Consider the following 19,439-nt stretch of genomic DNA (forward strand, 5'->3'; position numbering starts at 1 on the left):
ACTGTATGTCATGGGTCGGCAACCTAAGGCCCCTGGGCCGGATGCGGCCCAATCACCTTCTCAATCCGGCCCGCGGACAGTCCAGGAATCAGCGTGTTTTTACATGAGTAGAATGTGTCCTTTTATTTAAAATGCATCTCTGGGTTATTTGTGGGGCCTGCCTGGTGTTTTTACATGAGCTGAATGTGAGCTTTTGTTTAAAATGAATCTCTGGGTTATTTGTAGGGCATAGGAATTTGTTCATTATTATATTTTCAAAATATAGTCCGGCCCACCACATGGTCTGAAGGATGGTGGACCAGCCCACAGCTGAAAAAGGTTGCTGACCCTTGCTGTGTGTCTTTTAAAAAACACAACCTAAACAAATGGGGAAAAATATTTTTAAAGCTCTATCATTTAAAAAAAAGAAAATATGCTATCAAAATCATAATAGTCAACTCATGAATACCAAAACAACCAGCAGAACACGGCGCATACTTCCTCACGCCCAACAAAGTGGCACACAACTGCATTCAGGAGTCATCCACCCCAAAGGTATCCCTCAAAAGCCACATCTGAATCAAGCAGTGAAAGGAAGCCAAAGATGGAGCCTGGCAATAAGCACTGGGGAGGATATTAGCAGAGGGCCAAACAAGCTGGGAAAAATAAGCTACTCTTGTGTGTTTTATCATGTCGGCTGTTTTTATTGGTTACAGTGCTTTTAATACATTGAAGATTTTGTTTCAATTGTTTTATTGGATAGCTTTATTGTTGCTCCTTTGAGACTTGAGTCTTTCGTTGGAGAGGCAGCCTGAGGATTTTGAAACCAAACAGAGCAATCAATCAACCAACCAACCAAATAAATAATAAAACTCTTACACAAGCTCTTACACAATTTTTAAAGAAGCGATTGAAGTTTGGTCAACCTCTGGGAGCCAGGAAAAGAGTTCCCTCTCACTGGCTTACTTCCAGGTCCCAAATGGCATGCTGGTCAGTCACTAGTTCTGAATCCAAATGAAAGTTTTGTGCAACCTTCACCCTAGGATAGATTTGATGATTTTCCAAAAAGCACTGAGCTCAGTGGCCTCAATTATGCTTCGCTGCAACTCCATAATTAGAACTTTCCCCTAATTTCTTTCACATTTATGTACACATGGCTTTTATTACTGACATGGCAAAGCCCAAAGTAAATATACATACATATATATATATAATAGCTCCCCTACTGGGTGAAGAAATATCACCGTGCCCACCAGAGAAACAAATTTGGAAAGAAACTGATGCAGCTCCCTGAGTGTTGGTTTAGAACAGATTTGATACTCTGGATGTGAACTGGTTTAATAATGATTCCATCCTCTCAAGGAATCTCAATAAAGCAAAGTTGCACTTTCCCATGACTGCTGTTCTTTGAGTGGTCTTCTGTGCAACAATGTATACGGCAAGTGTGCCAGCCCATTCATGGCATCGTCAAGAGCTTTAACTCACGAGGTCTTTGACCAACAGTTTTGGCACATGCATGTGCAGAATGGGAAAAGATAGTAGAGAGAGTGGGAGGCGTGATTGAGGGAGGGACAGAAAAACTACTCAGATACAGTCTCTCTTCCCACAAGAATAGATGGCAAGCATTGAAATGGCACTGAATATCCATGACTAAGAGCAGTGATGGCCAAACATGGTCCTCCAGCTGTTTTGGGACTACAGCTCACATAATCCCTAGCTACAGGACCAGTGGTCAGGGATGATGGGAATTGTAGTCCCAAAACAGCTGGAGAGCCAAGTTTGGCCATCACTGACTTAGAGGGAAGCTAGCATCCAAAATCCCCCCGTCTGGAAGCACCCATGTTTCCAAAAGAATGTAAAAACCCACCTACCAAGCAACTCAGCCCAAATTTTTGTTACCGAACTTCCTAGCTTTGACAAAATCTTTGGCTTTGACCGAAGCAAGCTCTCTGTTGAAAAGTTTCTACCTTCATCATTTAATTTCTCTTTCCCCCTTCCAGAGCATGCAGGCAACACAATCAGTTAGAGTTCTTTATTTAGTATGTTACAGAGAGAAGAACACCTGCTGGCTTCTTTAATAACGAGTTGTCCTTACTTGAGTTATATATGAAAACTGTAGCACAGAGGGGAGTTGAGAATAACCTTTACACATTAAAACTGTATTCCTTTTTTTTTAAATAGAAAAAGTCTAGCCTCCATGGTGAAGAGTGCCAGAATAAATTTTGAAAGCTTTTTTGGCAGAATAGATCATTTCTGTTGTTGTTGTTGTTGTTGTTGTTGTTGTTGTTGTTGTTGTTGTTGTTGTTGTTGTTTTGTAGTGTGTGTGTGTATGAATATTATATAGAAAAAGTGAGATTCAATTTCAATCTAGGCTTCTTGAAAAACGAAATGCTAATGTTATTGGAAGGAATGTTTTTCAAGAAGCTTTTAAATAATATGTCTAAGGGACAGATTTTTTGAAGTGTTTATCTTAACCATGTTTTCTGGGAGTTTCTTTGAACATGCTGCTCTTTTCAAGTGAATTGACTAAAGGATAGTCATTTAACAGTTGGTAAGTTCCATAGCTTTGTAGGTATTAATAAAGGTCCAAAGTCTACACTTTGAACTGATAAAATCCGGCCTGGGCTGAATGGAAAAGTTTCTTTATTCATTCTGCAGGCCCTTTGCTCGTCTCAGGCACAAGACAGATGTATATACCTTGAATGGAAAGTCTAAGCCACCTCTTTTAGATCTATAAACTGGAAATTGCATCAAAACCAGAAGCAACTGGTTTTTCTCAATTTCCAGGAAAAGCTATGTTGAATGCCAAATGGCAGGCTTTTCTGACAATCATGAAGACACCTCCTCTCTCTTTCCTGTGACAGTGATAAAGTTTCAGAGGAAACTAGGTTTGGCCACATAAATACCCAGGGTTTTCCCCCTTTGGACTGTAGAACTAGACCAAAGAAAAAGACAGGACTATTTAGTTTATATTACAAAAAAATGAATATTTTGTGATTTCATGGTTTTCATCTAGGAATCTGCTTTATATGGTTCTGACAATTGGCCAACATAGGCCAATATTATCTCCTCTAGCAGACAATATATCTCTAATGTATGAGGCAGAACTTTCCCATACCTTACAACATTTATCCAATGAAATTAGGGATGTCCTATTCACCACCACCACCACCACCAATTTTATTTATACCTTGCCCATCTGACTGGGTTGCCCCAGCCACTTTGGGCATTTTCCAATATATATATAATAACATAATAGAACATTAAACATTTTTAATAAAAAAAACCTTCCCTATACAAGGCTGCCTTCAAATGTCTTCTAAAGTTTGTATTGATTCTTATCTCCTTGGTTCGGGGGTCACATAACGCTATACCCTCCAACATTTCTCCGATGAAAATAGGGATGTCCTAAGTGAAAATGGAACATTCCAGAATCAAATTTGAAACTGGAATGGCTTCTGTAAATCCAGGACTGTCCTTGGAAGATAGGGACATTTGGATGGTCTGGAGGCCTGAGACTGAACCTGGGATCGTTGGCATGCAAAACGTTTGCTCAACCATTGAGCAAGCTGAACTTTTTCCACATTTGCTGATGTTATGTCATTTCTGGTGGCTGGACCAACTTTGCTCAATGGTGCCTAAAGACCATTCAGCTTTGCAGCTTTCTCTATACTGTATCATTCATAGGGAAACAAAAAAAATGTGCATGTGTTGGTAGGGGGGAAATCCTCCTTTGCTTTGCTTGGGTTTGAGAACAGCAATGTCTTCGAAACCACACACAGACAACAATAAGCAGCATCTATGCAAAGAAAGTGCCTGTTACTCCCATGGACCGCACAGACCTGAGTTCCCCACTGTCACTGGATTACCGCAGCCACGAGCTAGCTCTTTGGAACTGCCGGCATTGAAAATAATGTCTCCTGTTAGGATTTCCAGCAGCCTGTTGTATTCCAGCCAGCGTCCCACAGCAAACAATAAGGTGCCACAGACAAACACAGACTAAGTGGCAGTTCTCCATGAGCTTGTGTACTTTTATCTCTCTTCACAGTTGTGCAATGTTTACATTTTCATTTCGGGCGCCGTCTGGCTATGGAGCTGATGGGTGTGGTGTACAAACTTAAATAGAAAAGAGAATTCCTTCAATGGCACAGGAGATGTAAAAGCGTCTCAGTGTAAAGATACCAGTAAAGGTTGGTCCCACTGGGCTGCTCAAACTGTGCTGAATTATGAGCCTCACCATCACCTAAAGAAGAAGAAAAAAGGAAAGCTCTTTTTGAGCCTCCAAAAGCACAGCTAAGCTGGCTAAACCAGTGTGATGTATATCCTCCAGCATTTCGTATTCCATCATCATAATTTTATTATTTATACCCTACCTATCTGGCTGGAGACGTGGGTGGCGCTGTGGGTTAAACCACAGAGCCTAGGGCTTGCCGATCAGAAGGTCGGCAGTTTGAATCACACCATTCAGTAGATTTGTAACTGGCTGACTGACCGAACACAAAGGGTGCTCATCAATGGCTCCTCCTTATCCTGGAGAGTAGTGACTAGTGGGGTGCCACAGGGTTCTGTCTTGGGCCCAGTCTTATTCAACATCTTTATCAATGACTTGGATGATGGGCTTGAAGGCATCCTGAGCAAGTTTGCAGATGACACCAAATTGGGAGCGGTGGCTAATACCCCAGAGGACAGGATCACACTTCAAAATGACCTTAACAGATTAGACAACTGGGCCAAAGCAAACAAGATGAATTTTAACAAGGAGAAATGTAAAGTACTACACTTGGGCAAAAAAAAAATGAAAAGCACAAATACAGGATGGGAGACACCTGGCTTGAGAGCAGTACATGTGAAAAGGATCTAGGAGTCTTGGTAGACCACAAACTTGACATGAGTCAACAGTGTGATGCAGCAGCTAAAAAAACCAATGCAATTCTGGGCTGCATCAATAGGAGTATAGCATCTAGATCAAGGGAAGTAATAGTACCACTGTATTCTGCTCTGGTCAGACCTCACCTGGAGTACTGTGTCATGCTGGCCACAGGACCTGGAAGCTGTATGCCGGCTCCCTCGGCCAATAATGCGAGATGAGCGGTGCACCCCCAGAATCGGTCATGACTGGACCTAATGGTCAGGGGTCCCTTTACCTTTGCCTTTACCTATTTGGCTGGGTTGCACTAGCCACTCTGGGTGGCTTCCAACATATTTATTAAAAACATAATAGAACATTGAACTTTAAAAAGTCTTTCCTATTCAGGGCTGCCTTCAAATGTATTCTAAAGGTTGTACAGTTACTTATCTCCTTGGCTCAGGGGTCACATAACTCCATACCCTCCAACATTTCTCTGATGAAAATTTGTTGTTGTTTAGTCGTTTAGTCGTGTCCGACTCTTCGTGACCCCATGGACCAGAGCACGCCAGGCACTCCTGTCTTGCACTGCCTCCCGCAGTTTGGTCAAACTCATGTTGGTAGCTTCGAGAACACTGTCCAACCATCTTGTCCTCTGTCGTCCCCTTCTCCTAGTGCCCTCAATCTTTCCCAACATCAGGGTCTTTTCCAAGGATTCTTCTCTTCTCATGAGGTGGCCAAAGTATTGGAGCCTCAGCTTCACGATCTGTCCTTCCAGGGAGCACTCAGGGCTGATTTCCTTAAGAATGGATAGGTTTGATCTTCTTGCAGTCCATGGGACTCTCAAGAGTCTCCTCCAGCACCATAATTCAAAAGCATCAATTCTTCGGCGATCAGCCTTCTTTATGGTCCAACTCTCACTTCCATACATCACTACTGGGAAAACCATAGCTTTAACTATACGGACCTTTGTCGGCAAGGTGATGTCTCTGCTTTTTAAGATGCTGTCTAGGTTTGTCATTGCTTTTCTCCCAAGAAGCAGGCGTCTTTTAATTTCGTGACTGCTGTCACCATCTGCAGTGATCAAGGAGCCCAAGAAAGTAAAATCTCTCACTGCCTCCATTTCTTCCCCTTCTATTTGCCAGGAGGTGATGGGACCAGTGGCCATGATCTTGGTTTTTTTGATGTTGAGCTTCAGACCATATTTTGCGCTCTCCTCTTTCACCCTCATTAAAAGGTTCTTTAATTCCTCCTCGCTTTCTGCCATCAAGGTTGTGTCATCTGCATATCTGAGGTTGTTGATATTTCTTCCGGCAATCTTAATTCCGGCTTGGGATTCATCTAGTCCAGCCTTTCGCATGATGAATTCTGCATATAAGTTAAATAAGCAGGGAGACAATATACAACCTTGTCGTACTCCTTTCCCAATTTTGAACCAATCAGTTGTTCCATATCCAGTTCTAACTGTAGCTTCTTGTCCCACAAGAAAGAAAATAGGGATGAAAATAGGGATGTCCTAAGGAAAAGTGGGACATTTCGGGATCAGAATGGCTTCTGTAAATCCAGGACTGTCCCTGGAAAATAGGGACCCTAGGAGGGTCTGGAAAGGAGCTTGTGCCTTTCATACCCTGTGGCCATGTCTCTGTTGAAAGGCCTGCCCACACACTTTGAGCAGCAATTGCAATGCATTGTGGGAATGCTGGTGAAGGAAAGGAGTCTGCCTGTCTTTTATTTGCAAGACCTTGGACACAACTTAACAAGTAAACATTTTCCTGTAACAATAGTATCTCCCTACCAAGACAATCCCTGGATGAAAATCTAACCAAGTAATTTGTGAAATGCACAGGAGTCCAACTAAGAAAAAAGTTAACAGCCTAAGTTGCTGCAGAATATGTTTATTTCCACCTTGTCCTTATCAAATTTTGTGGGTGAAAATTTATACTTCAAAATTGACCCTCCAATGTTCACCATTTTCTCCAAGCTTGTAGGGTTTCCCCCTGTCCTCATTATTATATTATGCACTTCAAAAGTTACTTTTGCATGTCATCTTGTATTCTGTGCCCCCTTTCTTCTCTCTGCACTATTAAAAGTGTGCCACATGGTTGTTTTTTTCTAGCAGAGGAGTGAAGAGATGTTTACATTACATTTGACTCAGCTTTAAAAAAACGTTGAAAGGTGATGATCTTTTCGATCATTACCGACAAAACTGTATTTTACTGGAGAGAAAACAAATGGTTTGACCTTGCGAGCCACATAATACATCTCAAAAACAAATCTGCAGTGCCTTCTTTTTTTAATAGTTGTGATTTGCATAGCTGAACTTTGAATGCACAAAGCCATAAATAGTTGTGGAGCTCAAGCTGGCATGTAGCCCAGCTATGGTAGAGTGCCAGACAATTGGGGCAGCCACGCATCAAGTGAGCTATTTGGTCGAACAAGGTGGTGTCTGACAAAGAAGTTTCAAAGCTGGAGACAAGAACTTGTCATTTATCGGGATAATCTACAGCTGATAAGCTGCACAGTGAGTGAACTACCTTTTGAAAAATAAGAGGGAGAGGGAGAGAGAGAGAGGGAGAGAGAGAGGAACCGATCCATATATTGTTTTTACTAATTAAGACGAATTTCATTCCTTAAAAATGAACTGAACAATTAAGTGACACCAGCATCCCCAAAGCTATTTCTAACGTATAAGAAGAAATATAGATATTTTACATTTCTCTGAGAGGTAAAAGCCACAATCTAACATGGTTTGCAGGAATTTACACACGTTCCCATGGAAGTGCTATTGTTTATTTATTATTTACATAGCAGCTCTAATGTATATGATATTGTTTCTGTTAACAACAACAACAACAACAACAGCATCCTGCCCTGAGGATCTTACAATCTAAGCTGTGTGTTGGAATGCATGTGGTGTGTGTATGGACCAGAGAGCATGAATGGAAGTTTTTAACTTTAAAAAGATAATACTGTTGATCTGTAATGAAATTCTCGGCACTATATGGTCTGCATTTAACATTTACAGGTATCAGATCATTCATTAGCATACAGAGTGCAGGGAAAACGTTTTGATTAAAACCTAGAATGCTTTGACTATTCATAGTAATGTGCATTTAATCTTTGTTCATTAAGCACAGCAAGAGGTGGAAATGAGAAAGAAAGTGTGTTTTGTTAAAGGTGCAGATTAATTACATCCCACAATTTATTTTCTTTGGCTATCTGACATTTATCACCCTACATTTGATCTAGAAACGATGACAACAACAAAAAGCCCTTAAAGCAAAACAAAAACACTCTTAACTGCACCGATGGAAATGATACGGGTGAGTTCAGTTTGGGTTTTATTATGTGAAAAAATATCAAAGAAGTGGTTTAATGACCCTGAACACTAGTCCAGAAGTGAGAATAAATGAGAAATTGACTAACAACCTCATGTTAATATTCAGTGTTCTGTTAATGAATAGACAGATTTGTTTATGTCAAAAAAACTAGCACTTTGTCCAGGATTCAGCCTCAGAAGTAAAAGATAATCATGCAAAGTCTCATTCTTGCTCACCCCACCCCAAACACTAAACATCGTTCTACCCTGCCACACACTAATAACTGTGGTCTTTTTTGTTTATCCACTCAGAGTCAAACTAGCTGTGACCAGATCTGTGATTAAGATTGTGTATGTGTGTAAGTTTGGGGGTGTGGGGGGGGAAACTAATCAGTAGCCTCATGTGGCCGTTTTGAAAGTTGGAATTCTTTCCTCTCTTTCCCCAGTGAAATCCTCCCCCTTTTTGTTGCGGGGGGGGGGGATCTCCCATAGCGCCTCTTAGGTCACACCCATACCATACACAGAATCATAGAACAATCTGAAGCACATTTAGCACACTTTTAAAGCACATGGCTGACCACAAAGAACTATAGATTATTAAGGGTGCTGGTGGGAGTTGTAGCTTTGTGTGGGGTAAGGCGCAGTTTAAATGTGTGTTGAATGCACTTCAAATGTACAGTGCGGATCTGACCACAGTTGGAGGCAAAACTACATATTATCTCAGCAAATGCTTATTCCCAGACCTGTTTGTCAAGATGCATGAATGCAGAGCTTAGTAAGTTACAAGGGAGAGTTGGAAAGCAGGAAGGAAGAGGTGCTTAATCACACTAATGTCCACCCAACATAATTTTCCTTCATTGAGTAGAGACTGAAAGTAAACCTAACTCAGGGGGAGGAGGGGGGGACTTTTAGAAGCATTTGAAAGGGAGAGCGGTGGGCATGCATGGGAAGGGATAAGAATCCCACCCTCATCCCACCTGCCTACTTTTTTTCCTGTTCTTCGCTGTATTAATGCCATTACAGAAAAAAATAGGTTCGGGAGCGTATGTTTGCTACAATAGCATGTGAGTCTGTCCTCAGTAAATATACTTCTTGCAAATGCCCTTCCCCACGAGTGATATTGGTAAAAAGTGTTGTTGTAGTGACCACGGACCGGGGTGGGGGGAGACTCAGTTATGAAGCTCACTCTAAGTGATCTCGGGCCAGTCACTCTCTATTAGGCTAACCAACTTCACCAGGTGGCTGTGCAATTTAAAGGGGGTGGTGGTGATCATGGGCTATGCAGATTGTCCTGAGCTTCTTGGAGAAAGAGAAAGACAAAAATAAAATAAAAATATTAAATGGCTTTGTAGTTCAGCTTCATACTTCTTAGCAAACTGTAAATATTTAGCAAATAATAAAAGACGACGATGCACATGATCATGTGGAAATGAGGACTGATTCTGGCTGTTTGTTCCAGAATCTGTAGGATACAATAAGAGGAATAAACAGTTCAGCCTTGCTTCCTTCCCCTGCCCTGGAATGAGCTTCTTCATGTGGACACACCTTCCATTGTTTGAGCAAACAATGCTCACAGAGCCAGTTTTTCTGTTTCTCTGGTTTACTTGTGGAACAAGGAAAGATGTAAAAATAACACCCTCAATGACCTGGATCATCTCGGGGGGGGGGGGGCAGTCAGAAACTGTCATCTATGCCCTGATCATTCCTGGGAGCTCTAGAACCGCACTGCAGGAGAACCCAAGCAGTATCTGAAAGCAAGATGCAGCCATAAGTTTAGAGTGAAGGTAATCTGAGTGAGTCAGTGAGAAGAGTGGGCCTGTTTTCTGGTTCAGGAAGTGCTTCATTGAAAAGTGCCAGGGTGTGCGAGCCTTTATCCAATGAGAGGCTGCTCTGTGGTGTGGGAAAGACAAGGCAACCTGCCTAGCCTCACCCACCCACTCGGATTACAAATAATATTGATATCTTCTGGGGCCAAGCCATAAAAATGAAAGAGCACCTGTAGCAATGTCTTGAGGGAGGCCTGCCTCAAATTAATTCTTGCTTCCAAGAATGGTTGTGTGGGAGAAAAAGGAAGGAAGAAGGAAACGTGTGGTGGGGGTGAGCATCTACCTGGGCCGGGAAGGTATAAGAAATCATAGAATTGTAGAGTTGGAAGGGACCACCAAGGTCCATCTAGTCCAAACGTTTGCCAATAGGAAAAAAAAGGGTAAAGGTATATCCAGTCAAAGGCAACTATGGGGTTGCAGCGCTCATCTCGCTTCCAGGCCGACCGCTTTCTGAGTCATGTGGCCAGCAGGACGAAACTGCTTCTGCCGAAATGGAACACCATGATGGAAACCAGAGCACACGGAAACACCATTTACCTTCCCGCCATAGCGGTACCTTTTTATCTACTTGCACTGGTGTGCTTTCAAACTGCTAGGTTGGCAGGAGCTGGGGCAGAGCAACGGGAGCTCACTCCATCACAGGGATATGAACCGCCAACCTTCTGATCGGCAAGCCCAAGAGGCTCAGTGGTTTAGACCACAGCGCCACCCACATCCCCCTTGCAAATGCAGGAATCTCATCCACTTTGAAACCAGACCCTGCTTAGCTTTGCCATTGCACTAGCAGATTGATTACTAGCCCCTACAAAGAGCAACTTGAATAGTCACCAGCAATATATGTTTTAAGATGCTAGTGCAATGGCAAAGCTAAGCAGGGTCTGGTTTCAAGGTGGATGAGATTATGCTCCCCAGTTTTCAGGACAGAGTGAAAATTAAGCTTTGCTCATCGTTTGTCTGGCTCTGTCCCACTTTGAATAAAATGTCCTTTGGAGTTTTTCATACGGCACTGGGTGCATCTCTTTGCTGATTCATATTCTGTGATAGTCTCACTGAAACGATCCTTAAGTGTGACACCCTTCTCTCTGAAAGTCAGCCTTGGCACTACACCTACTGACCCGGTTCTCCCACTTCTTTCACCATAGGAAAGCTTTGGCAGCAAACCAAGACAATGAGACAGCTCCTTGTTTTATATATATAGTCCTCAGCCCTGACATGGATAGAAGTGATTCATTTTGCACCTGAAGACAAAGGATTCTCTCGTTCTGTACTGTTCACCCCGAAAAACCTTATGCGTTGCCAACATAAACAAAAGTTTCCAAGGATGCAGGGATAATAATAATAATAATAATAATAATAATAATAATAATAATAATAATAATAAGCCACCCATCTGACATCTGACTACCGTGTTTCTCCAAAAATAAGACACCGTCTTATATTTATTTTTCCTCAAAAAAACACACAGTGGCTTATTTTCAGGGGATATCTTATTTATTTATTTATTAATAATGGTACAGTTTAACCTACAAGGTTAAACTGCCTCTCACTATGGCTTATTTTCGGGGTATGACTTATTTTCGGAGAAACACGATAGGTTGCCCCAGCCACTCTGGGTGGCTTCCAGCAAATAAAAACATCAAGCACCATTCAAATGTCTTCTAAAAGTCAGATAGTGGTTTATTTGACGGGAGGGCACTCCACGACTGAGAAGCCCTCCACCTGGTTCCCTCTAACCTCACTTCTCGCAGTAGGGGTGGTTTTTACAGGTGAAGGCATTATATGATCTGTATTGACCAGGCACCCCCAAACTGTGGCAGTCCAGATGTTTTGGCCTACAACTCCCATGATCCCTAACTAACAGGACCAGTGGTCAGGGATGATGGGAATTGTAGTCCAAAACATCTGGAGGGCCGAAGTTTGGGGATGCCTGGTATCCTCATGCCAATAGGCCCATTTGTATGCAAAGGATACAGGGTCTTTGACAGTACTCAAGGCGAGGTGTGATTCAGTACACACCAGCGCAGCGTGGGGCCGAGGATATTGAGATCATGGGTGGTGTGTGCTATCTAAGAGTTAGTTGGGCTCTGTGATACATTTTGGACTTGCACACTACAGAGTCCTGGGGAAGCACAATATTTTGAGTCAGTACCTACCACAAAAGCTCCCTAGCCTGTCTTCAGTGAATCAACAAAGATATCTACAGTAACTTTTATTTCTCACGCAGAGAGACACACACAGACACACAGAGAGAGGGAGGGAGGGAGGGAGGGAGGGAGGGAGGGAGGGAGAGTACTCCTCCAGTCTTGAAACCATGTTATAGGTTTTCTTAAATCCCGTGAACGCCTCTGCTTTTGTATCAAAGACAACCGAAAATCAGCTTGGCACACATTTTAAGTCCTCCATTGTTTTAATGCATCTTTGCATTAAAGTTCTTGAATAATTGCCTTTTTTTTAAAAAAAAGTTTCTTCTGGGATTAGACAGGAAAGCTTTCAGCTGTAAGACTAAGAAGAGGTTACATTTGTGCTTGGAAGAAACTACTTTTTTCCAGCAATATTTTCCCCCATTGTCAAAACAGTTCAAATGTATGATGACTTTATGTTTATTTCCAACCAAATGTTTGAGGAATGAGATGGTGTTGAGGTGGGGAATAGAGGCCTATTTCAAGAGCTGTTGAACACAAGTCTCCTTAACAGTTGGTTTATCTCATTCAGGCTCCTTTTCTATGAAGTCTCATTTTAAGGTGACCTTTCCATGTACAATATGTTGAATTTTTCATTTTATTTGATTGCAAAGGTGCTATGATCAAAGAGTAGAATAAATATTGCCTTTTTCCCAGTCTTGGGGTAGTGATGGGGAGAACCTTAGAAAATATCTGGGTGTTGTTATTTTTACAAAATGGTAGCATGCAGCTTTTACTCAGGATGTGGTGTCTATATTCTGAAAATATACCATTTTAAATTCACATATGCAGCAAAACCCTGGTGGAACATAAATAAGGATCAATTTTTATACAGTTCAACACAGTAAAACATTATATAGGCCTAACTCTCTCTCAATCTAAAGCAGAGATACAATTCCTCTCTCAACTGATAGAACGTAAACCATATTTATGTGTGTGGGTATGTATATATTACAATAAATTATGCAGCAAAACACATTGGTGAACACACCAGGTTCCTAAAGCATTTCCAGCAGAGATGGTAAATCTTTATGTTTCTGTAGAAACAACAACCAAAAATACTAGACAAAAATTAGATGGGAATTTTAAAGATGGCTTTACAAGGTTTAAATATTCAGATGTTTATAGCTGCATGAATAATACCCTTATCAAGTTGCATATTTATTTTTAAGTGAATTTTCATTATTTTCAAATGACAATTTTGCTTGTTCTCCTTTGTATTCATTGGTGTCAGATACAGAAAATAGTTTCCTGCTTACCATTCTGGGGAAGATGAAATTCATCATTGTGCCAAAAGTATCCTGGAAAGCAAAGAAATGTTATTAGTTATTATGCCCTTATCCATGGGGAGCCTAACTCCCCAAACATCAGCATCCACACACACAAATGAAACAAACCAATAGCTTAGAAACACAAAGCAAAGCAAAATACAAAAACAAAGTGTGTCCCAGAAACATCCTATATCTATTTAGGAAGCCCTAGTTAAATTCTGTGGGTGCTCAGAGTCCCTGGAAGTAATCACGAAAATAAGAGTATACATTATATTTTATGTTCTTATATATTATTATATTATTACTTTTCAAGCAGACTTCACAGAGTGATTTACATAGAAATAGCCACACAATAATCATCAATTGAAATGTTTGAATGAACAGCAAAGAGAAGTTTCAAGGGTGAAGGAGAACCAAATCTTTCTTTCCCTAAGAGCAAAATGGTTCTTGAGCAGCCATGGGGTGTGGTTGTCAGGGCTGGGTGGCAGGGAAACCATCACAACTGGAACACCTGGAATGAGAGGGTGGGCAGCTCTCCAGGCTGTTCCATCATCCCCCCCCGCCCCGCCAAGGCAAGATGGTGTTTGAGGAAGGAGATGCACTGGGATGACTTCCATCTTTTAAAGCTTTTGGCGAGCTTCCTCTGTCTGTGCACTTCCACATTTGTGCAAAGAGAGGCTAACAAAAAGGCTAGAACCCAGTTTAACCACGTGTTGCAGCTTGAAGAAGATGCCGTGTTTATCATTTGATTTATACCCCACCTTTCATCCAATGAGCTCAAGGTGGCCTACTCGGCTCTCGGTCTACTCTTTTTGTCTTCACAACAACCCTGTAAGGTAGGTTCAGCTGAGAGGCAACAACCACCCCCAAGCCACTCAGTGAGCTGTGTGGCTGAGCGGGGATTTGAACCCTTTCCACTCAGGCCTTAGTCCAACACTCTAACCATAGCACCATACTGGCTCTCATTATGTTGCTAACCATAGTCATATTCACAATGTGCTGAGATGCAACTGGGATCTATGCTGAAAACATTCAATAAATAATAATAATAATAATAATAATAATAATAATAATAATAATAATATCATTTATACCCCGCCCATCTGGCTGGGTTTTCCAGAAGGGCAGCTTCCAGAAGGATATTAAAATACAACAAGCTATTAAACATTAAAAAGCTTCCCTAAACAGGGCTGCCTTCATATGTCTTCTAAAAGTCTGTAGTTGTTTTTCTCTTTGACATCTGGTGGGAGGGCGTTCCACAGGGCGGGTGCCACTACCGAAAAGGCCCTCTGCCTGGTTCCCTGTAGCTTGGCTTCTCGCAGCGAGGGAACTGCCAGAAGGCCTTCACCACGGGACCTCAGTGTCCGGGCAGAACACCTGGGCATCTGTCATAAGACAATTGAAATAAATCACTCGGGGGGGGGGGGTATGTGTGTGCATACGGTAGAATACATCATGGTCATGTGAATTTGCCCTATGTTGAAAATCAATGCTGCTGCTTTTTGCATTAGATTGAAGCCACGGCTATGAATCAATTTGTGGACTTTCCATTCTCCTACACTTTTTAAAGCCATTAGAACTCCAGCAGATTCATTTGTGTATCACATATTTATTCCATTCTTCCAAAGAGCTCAAAGCAGTATATATAGGATTGTCCCTGAAAGGCAGGTCAGGTTAAATAGTGACTAATAACCCACTGAGTTTCTCGGCCGAGTGGAAATATGAACCTGAATTTGCTACATCCAAGCCCAAGACCCTAGCCATTATTAGACAAAGAATGGCCCTAGGGATCATGGGAGTTGTAGGCCAAAACATCTGGAGGGCCGCAGTTTGGGGGTGCCTGCTCTAGCTCATTCAGGAAATCACAGCTCATTTAGCGCCACCAACTTGGTATGATACAGTAGAAAACATAAAAATTATGCTGTATATACAGTATATATGGTGGCTCAGACAGGGATGCAAAGAGAAATCTGTAGCTGAAACTGAACAGTGAGAAAAGGGAAGTTGGTCACTAGAACAGGAACTACTAGACATTCTCATGGTTAGCTGCAAGTTTGTGGGTGGGTGCTTAACTTACTTTTGAGGTGACTAAGGGTGCATATGAGTAAGTAAGTTTCCTTTCTTTCATTCTACAAATCAGCTCTCACCAATGGTTGGTCTGGTGCTTTGTAGCCTTCCCAGTTGCCCACACTTCAATTAAATTCCAGGGAAAGGCATCATGAGGTAATATCTCTCACGGGCCTTTTTCAGATCAGGAAGCATGGAGAGCTGGGTTGGCTGCAGAGTGCTTGAGAAATGTTTACCGGAAAGAAACACTCTCTCTCTCTCTCTCTCTCTCTCTCTCTCTCTCACACACACACACACACACGCACGCACACCACCCTTGGCTATCTTGCACCAATAAAGTGATCTCAAAACTTGTGCTCACAGAAATTCTAAATAAACTCTAAAGTGCCTTGAAGATGAGGCAGAAAAAATGGAGGCTTCTTTTGTGAAATTGGATGACAGATTTGAAACATGGAATCCAAACACCGCAGAGACCAAGAAACACCCCGCATTGTCTAACTGTGGTTGTTAAGCATCTGGGTTTGTTGAGGCAGTTGCTTCCATTTCTCCTAGTTTACTACTCAGGACTTGCCTAGTGGATAAGCCATCAGCCGGGGACTGTGGGAGCAAGTCATTGTGTTCCTTATAGGAAAAGGAACCAACTAGGGTTGCCACCCGTCTTGTAAAAAAAATGGATTGTCATGCTTTGGGACCACAGTTTCTCTAGCTCCGTTTGGCCCCCAAACAGGATGCCTTTTGTCCTGTTTTCAAAATAAAAACCAGCATTTGTGTGTCCCCCCTAACTTGCTTGTCTCACGCAGCCTAGCTTGCTAGGGGCCTAGGAAGTTGAGCCCACCCTCCCCTCTAAAGCTGGCTGATTGACACTCCAGGCTAAGCAATAGTGGAACCAACGCTCAAGGGAAGAACATGTATCCTGCTTGCAGAACACCCCACGTTCAATTCCTCTCATTCACAAGTGACTCACTGGGTGGAGTGGAACAGCAACACCAGCTTCCCAGTAGGTGGATCAATGTTTGCTTACCTGGAAGGGGAGGGGGAAGGGCAAGGTGGCGATGAGGTTAATGCAGTGCAAAGAGTGCCAAATTGGCCCTGCCACTGCATTTGCAGTGTGCCAACCTCCCTGCCACTTCACCTTTCCCTCCCAGTAAGCAAAAGCAACCCACCTGCTGGGGAGCTAGCATAGTGGATCCTTCCCCGCCCCTAGTGATCCACTTCTGCTGACATCTCCAGTTGAAATGCTCAGGTGGCAGGTGATGCAAAGACCACGGAGAGCTACACAGATTTGATGAACAAACAGCCTCTTCTGATAATAATGCAGCTTCTTATGTCCATGACACTGCAATTGGTATCAGTGTACCCCACCCAGTCTGAGTAGTACATCAGTTCCAAACTTAGAAATGCATCATCATTGTTTTTGTGATATTACCTGTGTAGCAATGGCTACTGAATCCACATAGCCAGGTCCCACCCTGCACTAATAACACTGGAAAGAGAGAGGTCACGTAGCCTTCTCCACCTGCATTGCACCTGCCCAAAGGCGGTGGCAGGGTAGGAAATAACCACAGCCTCCACCCATCCAATGTGGTTTCGCTGCTTCAAAATCTTAGTAACCTAGAATGCAATCCGGCTACACTAAAGTGGGAAGCACACTATGCAAGTGACCTTAGTTTTGTTTCTTCTTCTTCTCCTCCCTAAGATAAAACAGGTAATTAAACTAAATTCCTTTCTGAATTTAGTCTTGAATTTTAAGGCGCATACTGCTTGACGTCTCTTGTGACATTCTGTGCTATAAATTCTTTGGCACTTGGGCTACCTGGCCACCCTAGAACTCATCACGCTAAAGTGCCTCACTGGGCTGCCAATTATTTTCTGGAATTACTAGTCCAACCCCATGACAACATTTTTTAAAGCTGTTGCTTTCCAGCACTTTCCCCCTTCTATTAACATTTCAGCCTGACCACTGTATGCTAGCTTACTGCTCATATCACTGAATGCAATGAACTCCCTGCTCCTTATAAGCCTCATAAGGTCACATTTTCTCCTTGCACTTCATAAATCAATAAACAAATTCGAAAGTTCTTCTTCTTCTTGTTTTTTTTTAATCGACAGTTCCTGAAGAGGGCAGTACGTTCTAGATATTATTGAATCATAATCTAAGACATGACAGCCGGGCTTTACTGTACTGTAAGAAAGAGAGTGAGAAAACATATAGCTGGATATTTTGTATAGCAGTTCCCATGGAACAATAAACCAGATCAGGCTGTTACAAGCCAAGGTCAAAACTGCATCCGATTATTAAAGGGAGCATTCAAATAAGGGACCTGAAGCAATGCATTTAGCAAAGGGAACCACGACAAAATCAACAAGAAGTTGTACTTTCACAAGGAATGGGTTTTATCTTTATTGCCAGATATAACTCCACCCCCCACCCCCACTTATTGGCAGTGCATAGACTGTCAAAAAACTTCTAAAGGGGTTAGATTTAATTATCTCACTCCTTGCACATTTCATCTCGATTGCTATGGCAACATGCGGTTGCCTCAGCAGCAATGCACACTTTAATCAGATATTTCCTCACTCATTTCTCTGTTCGCCACAGCGATGCGATGAAATTTATAGCCAAGCCCTGATACATGGCGCTACACCTCAGAGGAACCGGCGGAGTTCAATCCGACCATCCCAAATGGGTGCGCATATCAGCGCACCGACATGTACGTGCAGAGCCACCTACCCAGATGTTTTCAGAGACTTTGGCAGCTGGATGACATGTGGAGTGCGAGGCGATGATAAGTAGGTGTGCTTGGAGCGCATTTCAACTTCATTGATTTCTCTCTCTCTCTCTTTAGCTTGTTTCCCTTTACCACTCCCTCTTTACAAAGCAGCCACCCACTTATTCAGGCAGCCCAACCCTCCAAGCTAATGGGCAGGCACCCCGGGTTTCTGCAGGAACTCTATTTAAGTGTCGAGAAGAGAAAACATAATAACCGGCCAGACAATATCATTTCTTCCACTTCCACCCCTCCCCAAAAAGCTTTTTGTTTGATTACTCATCCCTTGATTAAACACCTCTCAGAGGATGACGGGGCCTCTTTCAACTGCCTGACTGAGAAATCGGGGACAAACGCTAAAACAAAAATAATTAGGGGCAGCGAACCAGCAGCAGGGGTGCAATTCAAACAGCAGACAATGTGCCCATTCAGACAACTGCAACATGCGCATACAGTCTGATTACAGGAATGTGTAGCATTTTCAAAGCAGGAGAAATGTACGAATCAGAGGGAAAATTGCAAGCAATTGAGCATGAAGCAAATGGGATGTCTATGTTTCACACATGAAGATAAGGCTAGATATAAAAACAAACAAAACAGATCTGGATAGATATCACTTGAAGTAATACAAAAGCACCGATTGCGAGCTTTCTTCGTATTCTTTGTGTTATTGCTATTACTGTTCTTATTTATTTTAGGATAATAGAATCTGCAGTTTCCAGAATTAATACCAGTTCTTTGCCTCCAGTGGCAATTAAGTCCTCTTAGCTCAGTGTATGGGATTATTCCCATACTGGCCTCAGAGTATGGATCTGTGGCACTGGAATGCAGCCAGGGGTTGTAACAGTAAATATAAATATATAAACAGTGTTATAACTATCATTGAAAAATGGGCTGTGCCTGTGAAAAACCCAGGAGAAAGGTATCTTTTTTAAAACAAGATACTTTTTTGTTTTTTAGGTAAAGGTAAAGGGGCCCCTGACCATCAGGTCCAGTCGTGTCTGACTCTGGGGTTGCGGCGCTCTTCTCGCTCTATAGGCCGAGGGAGCCAGCGTTTGTCCGCAGACAGCTTCCGGGTCATGTGGCCTGCATGACAAAGCTGCTTCTGGCGAACCAGAGCAGCGCACAGAAACACTGTTTACCTTCCCGCCGGTAACTTCCTACCTACTTGCACTTTGATGTG

The 19,439-nt window shown here is 42.5% G+C and overlaps 1 protein-coding gene and 1 long non-coding RNA gene across 4 annotated transcripts in view; one reads left to right on the forward strand and one right to left on the reverse strand.

Moving 5' to 3' along the window:
* ADGRL2 (adhesion G protein-coupled receptor L2) overlaps positions 1 to 19,439 on the reverse strand; it is a 548,846-nt gene that overhangs the window by 235,400 nt on the left and 294,007 nt on the right. For both annotated transcript variants that reach the window (XM_088673884.1, XM_088673885.1), the window contains one exon: positions 13,410 to 13,451. The gene's annotated coding sequence lies outside the window, so the exon portion shown is untranslated. The remainder of the gene's footprint in view (positions 1 to 13,409; positions 13,452 to 19,439) is intronic.
* The window catches only part of LOC118088973 (uncharacterized), a 58,073-nt gene continuing 45,836 nt past the window's right edge, over positions 7,203 to 19,439 (forward strand). For both annotated transcript variants that reach the window (XR_015950995.1, XR_009557882.2), the window contains exons 1-2: positions 7,203 to 7,346; positions 8,075 to 8,148. This is a non-coding gene — a long non-coding RNA (uncharacterized LOC118088973). The remainder of the gene's footprint in view (positions 7,347 to 8,074; positions 8,149 to 19,439) is intronic.

Source organism: Zootoca vivipara, chromosome 7 (assembly GCF_965207765.1).
Source record: "Zootoca vivipara chromosome 7, rZooViv2.hap1.1, whole genome shotgun sequence".
NCBI lineage: Eukaryota > Metazoa > Chordata > Lepidosauria > Squamata > Lacertidae > Zootoca > Zootoca vivipara.